This window comes from Nycticebus coucang, chromosome 17 (assembly GCF_027406575.1).
Source record: "Nycticebus coucang isolate mNycCou1 chromosome 17, mNycCou1.pri, whole genome shotgun sequence".
In the NCBI taxonomy this organism is placed as follows: domain Eukaryota; kingdom Metazoa; phylum Chordata; class Mammalia; order Primates; family Lorisidae; genus Nycticebus; species Nycticebus coucang.
In genome coordinates, this window is record NC_069796.1 from 1,341,831 (window position 1) to 1,349,798 (window position 7,968).

Below are 7,968 nucleotides of genomic sequence, written 5' to 3' on the forward strand. Positions count from 1 at the left end.
ACAGACATTTTCCTATGACTGGTTCAAGGGCTGGCTATGCGAGTCCCGTATGCAGCTTGTAGCCTCATCTGCTATAGCAGGTCACTTCTTTATTTTTTAATTTTTTATTATTTATTTATTTATTTATTTTTTATTTTTTGCAGTTTTTGGCCAGGGCTGGGTTTGAACCTGCACCTCTGGCATATGGGGCCGGTGCCCTACTCCTTTGAGCCACAGGCGCCGCCCAGCAGGTCACTTCCTGTTATGTTTAGTTTCTGCTGGTCTGTGGATCAACTACCGTGTGATAAACGCTACTTCATCAGTCCTGTTTTTTTCTTTTGCACAGAGCTCATTAACTTCTGAGCTTTCTCTATATATGAAAAGTGTAATCCTCAGTGAAATACATATTGGCTTCCAAAGAACTTTTACCCCAGTGTTCACCACAGAACTTAAAATATGCTGAATATTTCTCATGAGACAAAGTCAGATACCTTCATAGACCAGATAGGAAAGAAGTATGTAAAGAGGGGCTCACTTCGGCAGCACATATACTAAAGTTGGAACCACGCAGAGAAGATTAGCGTGGCTCCTGCTAATTCGTGAAGCATTCCATATTTTTAAGAAGAAAGCAAAAAAAAAAAATATGTAAAGAGAAGACAAGAACATAGAAACAGATAATGAAGAGCGAAGTCTGGGGTAACAGAACAGTACATGAATTCTGTAAGCGCATGGATGTTAATTGTTTTTTTAAACATTGAGGCTAACCAAACTAACCACTGCTATCCCTATGTGGGCAAATTGTTGATGACATATACTGCCTCACATTAATTTTTATATTAATTGGTAACATTTTGTTGTTACCATTTTACAGTTAGGAAGATTGAGGCTCAGAGAGTCTGGATAATTTGTCCAAACCCATAGTGATGTTCAGGAAGTAGAGATTTAACATCACGTCCTCTGTGTAGAGCTGCTTGCCAAACTTTGGACACACTCAGAGGCGATAAACCAACTCGTTCATCTAAGAAGTAGTTATGTGCTCATGCATATCTAAGCACTGATGAGGAGGGAGCAGCCTGACTGGAAAAACCTTCTGCTTGACACCAGTGCTTAGAATATTCCTTGGCACATAGATTTACAAGGCAAGAGAATCTTAGCTTAAATTTGGGCATTTGTTACAAGTGGAGACTTCCTCAACTTATGTAGGGAAAATTTTCGGTGATGTATATTTTAATGTTTGTGATTAGAATGTGAGTAGAAGATTCATAACATTAACAATGAGATTCATTTTCCCCCCCTCACTCTGTTTCCCAGACTTGAGTGCCATGGCATCATCATAGCTTACAGCAACCCTGAGCTGGAGAAATCCTTCTGCTCCAGCCTCCCCAGCTGGGATGACAGGTGTGCACCACTATGCCCGGCTAAGCTTTCTATTTTTAGTAGAGATGGGATCAGGCTTCTAAAATCTGACCTCACCCCCTTTTCCCCTTCCCCCATTCTTAGGTTATAACTGGGTTATAGATTTCATGTGAAAGCCATAAATTAGTTTCATAGTAGGGCTGAGTACATTGGATACTTTTTCTTCCATTCTTGAGGGAAAGGGAGGGGAGGGAGGGGGTAGGTGGGAGGAAGGAGGGTGATTGGTGGGATTACACCTGCAGTGCATCTTATAAGGGTATATTTGAAACTTAGTAAATGTAGAATGTAAATGTCTTAACACAATAACTAAGAAAATGCCAGGAAGGCTATGTTAACCAGTGTGATGAAAATGTGTCAAACGGTCTATAAAACCGGTGTATGGTGCCCTATGATTGCATTAATGTACACAGCTATGATTTAATAACAAAAAAATCAATCAAAGTAATTCACTATGTTAAAAAATTAATAAAGAAAAACGCATGACCATCAAAAAAAAAAAAAAAAACAAATAAAATCTGACCTCAAGTGATCCTCTTTTGCCTTGGCCTCAAAGAGTGCTGGGATCACAGGCGTGAGCCACTTTGTCTGGCTGAGATTCTTAAAAGAAGTTAAAATCTCCAAATTCAAAGAGAACAAAGATTGCTGGTCTAAACTGTTGTTCTTTTCCTGTACCTCATAGCACATAAAGAAGATAGTAATAAAAATTCACATAAAATATAGATTATGAATTATAAATTGAAGCATAATTGGCAATTTGAAAACTTTTGAAAACATGTATTTTCAAAAATTTTGTAACCAAGTAATTTGTTACAATGCATTTTAAAAGAATAATTTTCCTTTTACTTTTGATAATTAAATTTTCCTGTAACTTATATAATGTCTAGTCTGAGAGACTACATTGAAATTATATCTACTTGATTATTTCTTGTACTATAAATATATTATAGTATATATAGTATAGTATAGTATCTAGTATATTTCTAATACTATAGAAATTTATGGGAATATATTTACCTATTCTCCATTTTTAATGAAATATATGTAGAAAGGGAAGTGATAACCATATGAGTTTATTTTTTAAAAAATACGTTTTTATTTTCCATCAAATGATTTTGAAGAGCATATTAACTGGTACTTTCACTTAGAATGTAGCTCTTAAGATCTAAATTAAATGACCATATACCATATAAATGAGCTTTTAAAATATTTTTGGGAGATATTTATCTGTGCAAAATTAAAACTCAAAAATATGCCCCTTGATAGAGAAATACTTATTAGAGTGAACAACTGGTAATTTACAGGTATATTTGAAGGAAGAAACAAATACTCCTTTTAGTAAAAATGTAAAAATAATTCATAAAGAATCCACCATGAACTCTGTAAAACATTCTCCATTCTGGTTATCATATTGTTCATTGTAACTGTCAGAAGCTGTCCAAATCCTCCAGTTGGGTAATACTTTTCAAAGTTAATGAATAGATCCAAATATATCTGTATTCAGAACTACTCAGAAGCCTCCTAATATTCTGAGCATAGCCTGTGCTGAATTTTTGCCTCCTCCTAGCAAAGGTAATATTTATCACAATGTGAATGTTTTTAAACTACCGTGAGATAAATATGAGCCTGTGACATGAAATTTATTTTCTGTGGTCTTTGAAATGCTCCAGGATACATGGCATTTGCTTATATTTTAAATGCTTGGGACCTTATCTTTTCCTTACGCGTTTTAAAACCTGATGGTCGTCAGGATGGCTCTGTGTTTTCTCTGACACCTGTCTGCCTCTGTCATGGAGTGGCCTTTACACATGTCACCATCTTCTTTGGCTGAGGCCCTCAGTGTGGACGCTGGAAAACTAGCTACCAATGAACTATAGGCCGCTAACCTGTGCTTGCTGACCAGTTTACACATCACATTTTATTCTCCTCTTTTTAGTTAACAATTACTTCTGTTTATTTGCTTCTGTTTGTGTACCCAGCATAGATTTCAGTCTGTGTTCTGGCTTGGTGGGGTCATTATTAATTTGTGCTCTAACTGGAGGTAACAATCAGGTGACAATGTGTTTATAAACTCCCCAGTTATCCCAAGGGATCATCTCCTAATATAGTTTTCCTTTGTCTTGGTTCAGATGTAATTTATTGCTCATTTGCCCTGGACTGTTCAGATTAGACCTTCCCATCCTTTATTACCTGATGTGGTTTTCATTCAGAATATGGATTTTTAAAAAATTGTAATTTTTAAAAAAGTGGAATTTTCAAAAAGTGTAAATGAGCCAAGTGTAGTGGACTGAAATGTGTTGCTCAAAGAGATCTAAGTCCTAACCCTGGTAGGGTGAATATGACCTTATTTAGAAAAGGACCTTAGCAGAGGTGACTAAGGTAAGGATGTCAGGCTGAGATCACATGAGTAGGGGGTGAGCCTACTAATGGGTGTGATGGACTCATTGTAAAAGACAGAAAAGGAAATGTGCAGTGACAGAGTCCAGAATTAAGAATAGAATGTAAATGTCTCACCACAACAAATAAGTAAGCAAGGAGACGGTTATATTACTCAGTTAGATGTGAGCATTCCACATTGTATATCAAATCAGCACACCGTACCCAATAAATGCATTAATGTATGATTTAATTAAGAAAAAAAGGACAGAAAAGGAGCCAGTTGTGGTGGTGCATGCCTGTGTACCTCTACTTGGGAGGCTGACATGGGAGTGTCACTTGAGTCTAGGAGTTCAAGGCCAGCCTGGGCAACAGAGCAAGACCCTGTGTCTAAAACTAATAACAGTAAAAAAAAATGCAGATGAGGAGAAGACATAGGGAAACACAGGAAGGAGGGTCCTGTGAAGACACAGAGAGAGGCAGAGCTGTTACTGTCCACTGGCCTACTCAGAGACACGGAGGCAAACACTGCAGACGAAATTAATGATTTATTAAGGGATGGCTGGTGCTTGCTCAAGCACAGCAGCAATTGGCCATCCTTATTCACTTTCTTATATACCCAAAATCATCAGGTAGAAATAATCCAAGAACAAGGAAGACAAAAGGCAAAGATGCCTTATCAGAGTTAATCCAGCAAAGTATGTACACACCTTTCTAAACCAAGAATATCTTGTTTGGAGATAAACAACAATGGAGATGAACCACAAAGGGCTGGGTTGTCTGTTCTGTTTGCCTACTTCCCTACATGACTACCTGAAAGTTTTTGTGTAAATAGAGGTAGGGGATTAAGTGCAATAGTCTATTGCCCCAGACAGATGGTCTGTCTCCAGCTACAACTTGGCAAGGGTCACAGTACATTCTTTCCTTTAGGGCGTGACTGCAGCCCAAGGACTGGAAATGTTCCTTCTCAGAGCCTTGTGACCTCAAGGAGCACAAATGAGACTGATTCACCTTACCAGGGTGCAGTGGACTGTGCCCCTTCACAGAGCCTGGAGTGAGCATTTACAAACCAAGAACCATTGAGGATTGCCAGCAGCCGCCTTAACGGACTGTCCCCTCATGCCCTCAGAAGGAACCAGTACCTTAATTACTTTTAGGATATAGACTGTAACAAAAATACTCTGAACTTGGCACTGTCTCTGGAATTAACCACAGATCTGACCCTGAGCCTCAGGTGTCCAGAAACCCACATGTGACTTGTAGGAGACTGGAGTGCTCAGGGCACAGCCTCAGAGTATTACAACTCCCCACCCCAGTGGTTCTCAACCCCCTTTTTCCATTTGTAACAACGCGGCAATTAGGAAGGTTAAGAACCACTGCCCACCCGCTCAAAGCCTCTAGTATTTAAAGAGAGTATTGTCTAAAATTAGTAGGGCGGGGGGTAGGGTGGATGAAACACTGAGCCCACACCTGCCGAGAGGCGGCCTCTTCAGAAGACTCACTGTTGTGTTTGTTTGTGTTTCTGTTTTTTTTTTTTTTTTTTGTAGAGACCGAGTCTCACTGTACCGCCCTCAGGTAGAGTGCTGTGGCGTCACACAGCTCACAGCAACCTCTTAACTCTTGGGCTTACGCGATTCTCCTGCCTCAGCCTCCCGAGCAGCTGGGACTACAGGCGCCCGCCACAACACCCGGCTATTTTTTGGTTGCAGTTTGGCCGGGGCTGGGTTTGAACCCACCACCCTCGGCATATGGGGCTGGCGCCCTACTCACTGAGCCACAGGCGCCGCCCTGTTTGTGTTTCTAATACAGGATTTAGAGAGCCCTCGCTGGGCTAATCTTGGATTATGGCCTTGTATCTTACAACATCTACTTATCGCTTTGCCCTTCATTCTCCCTGCTAAGAACCTGGTCCTGCTGCTCCATTGACCCTGAGGCACATGATCCTAACCCTCCACTGACCCTGGGATACCTGGTCCCTACTCTCCACTGACCCCGGGGCACCTGTTCCTGACTCTCCACTGACCCCAGGACACCTGGTCCTGACTCTCCACTGACCCTGGGACACCTGGTCCTGACTCTCCACTGACCCCGGACTCCTGGATCTGACCTTCCACTGACCTTGGGACACCTGGTCCTACTCTCTACTGACCCTGGGACACCTGGTCCTTATTCTCCACTGACTCCGGGCTCCTGGATCTGCCCCTCCACTGATCCCGGGACACCTGGTCCTGACTCTCCACTGACCTCGAGACACCTGGTCCTGACTCTGCACTGACCCTGGGACACCTGGTCCTGATTCTCCACTGACCCCGGGCTCCTGGATCTGCCCCTCCACTGACCCCGGGACACCTGGTCCTAACTCTCCACTGACCTTGGGACACCTGGTCCTGCCCCTCCACTGACCCCGGGCACCTGGTCCAGTGGAGAAATGCTTCTTGTTGGCTGCTTCAGCCTGGACTGGAGCAGCCCCCTTTCTTCTCTTGCTCTGTGCATTGTTTTTAGTCTTGCTGCTCTAGGAATTCCTGGTGTGTGGAGCTGATTGTTCGAGTCCCATGGCTCCATTCACTTGGGTGCAGCTCGTCACTCTCAGAGGCAGGTTGCACCCCAGATATGGCTTACTCTTTGCTGTTTTTCTGCCAGAAGTGAGACGAAATGAAACTTGCATCAGCCAGTTTTGCTAATTACCAGGCTTTCTAGTAAAAGGTTAGAATGGAGGACAGTTGACTGTGGGGATAAAATACAGTTTGGGATTTATATGAGAATTTCTATTACTATGCAGTCTGTATCCTCCATTGGGGACAATTATGGACTTGTAGTTATGACACCAAGGTATAAAAATATGAGATGCAGTTGAACAAAATTAAGCCATATCTGTTTTCCAAATAATGTACTTTGGAGTTCCAGTGAGGCCTAACATATCCCAAATGAAGTTTTTCAAAGAAGGTGTTAAAATCCTAAATAGAGAGGGTCTTGGGGAAGCAGCATTTCTGCAGAGGCTACAGATCTTGAGGGGAGAGAATGAAATAAAATGCTTTTTAATTTTCTATTAGTAAATGAAGTATATGAAAGAACTTTAAAATCATGCACAAATTGTTTCCTATTATTTTAGGGGTCTTAAAAAATTGATCATCACTGAGAAAAAATAAAAATTTAACTCAAAGTCTTAACTTCTGGGCAGATCTGATGGGCTTTATGTGGCAGGAGCAAAGATTTTAATCAGTCTTAAGTCTGTGCAAAGGGAAGTACTGTTCAGACCTGAGTAGAAGCAAAAATTGCTTTTATAGGGTGTATTATTTCCCACTGGGTTATGTGGTAAAATATGATATGTTATAGCCATTTCCATCCCTGAGTTTATGTGAAATTATCAAAGTGTTCTATGAAAGGGTAGTGTTTAGGGCTTAGGTATTAGTGGTCAGCCTTGGGTATTAGTGGTCAGCCATCAAGGTTGACCTGCTGGTTTCACCCTGGGTCACAAGTTTCCTGTGTGGTGTCTGTTCTAGTGGTTGTGACTTTTATGCAGATGAGTTTTTGAAACATGGAGCCAACATCACGATTTGTCAGCTATCTGCCCTGTGACTTGCTTTTGCTGCCCTTACCTTTTCATTTGGTTCTAGTAGCTAAATAGTGGGTGTGGCAAGCATGCCTGTCCTAGGGATCTGGACGAATTCAGAATATGCTTTGTAAAGGAAACTTTAGCATGCTGTTTTTTCGTATACCCAGGAAAAGAAGAAACCCAAATGTACTGAAAGAAAAAAGCTCATTAAGTCAGCAGAAGACTCATTCACACATTAGGTCATCAGGAGACTCATTCACACATTAGGTCAGCAGGAGACTCATTCATGCATTGGGTCAGCAGGAGACTCATTCTTGCATTAGATCTGCAGGAGACTCATTCACGCATTAGGTCATCAGGAGACTCATTCACACATTAGGTCAGCAGGAGACTCATTCATGCATTAGGTCAGCAGAAGACTCATTCACACATTAGGTCAGTAGGAGACTCATTCACACATTAGGTCAGCAGGAGACTAATTCTCGCATTAGGTCAGCAGGAGACTCATTCACACATCAGGTCAGCAGAAGACTCAGTCACACATTAGGTCAGCAGAAGACTCAGTCACACATTAGGTCAGCAGAAGACTCATTCACAAATTAGGTCAGCAAAAGACTCATTCACACATTAGGTCAGCAGAAGACTCA

At 41.4% G+C, this 7,968-nt stretch overlaps 1 pseudogene; it reads left to right on the plus strand.

Moving 5' to 3' along the window:
- Positions 1 to 506: 506 nt before the first annotated feature.
- Positions 507 to 598, plus strand: LOC128569395 (uncharacterized; annotated as a pseudogene).
- Positions 599 to 7,968: the final 7,370 nt, after the last annotated feature.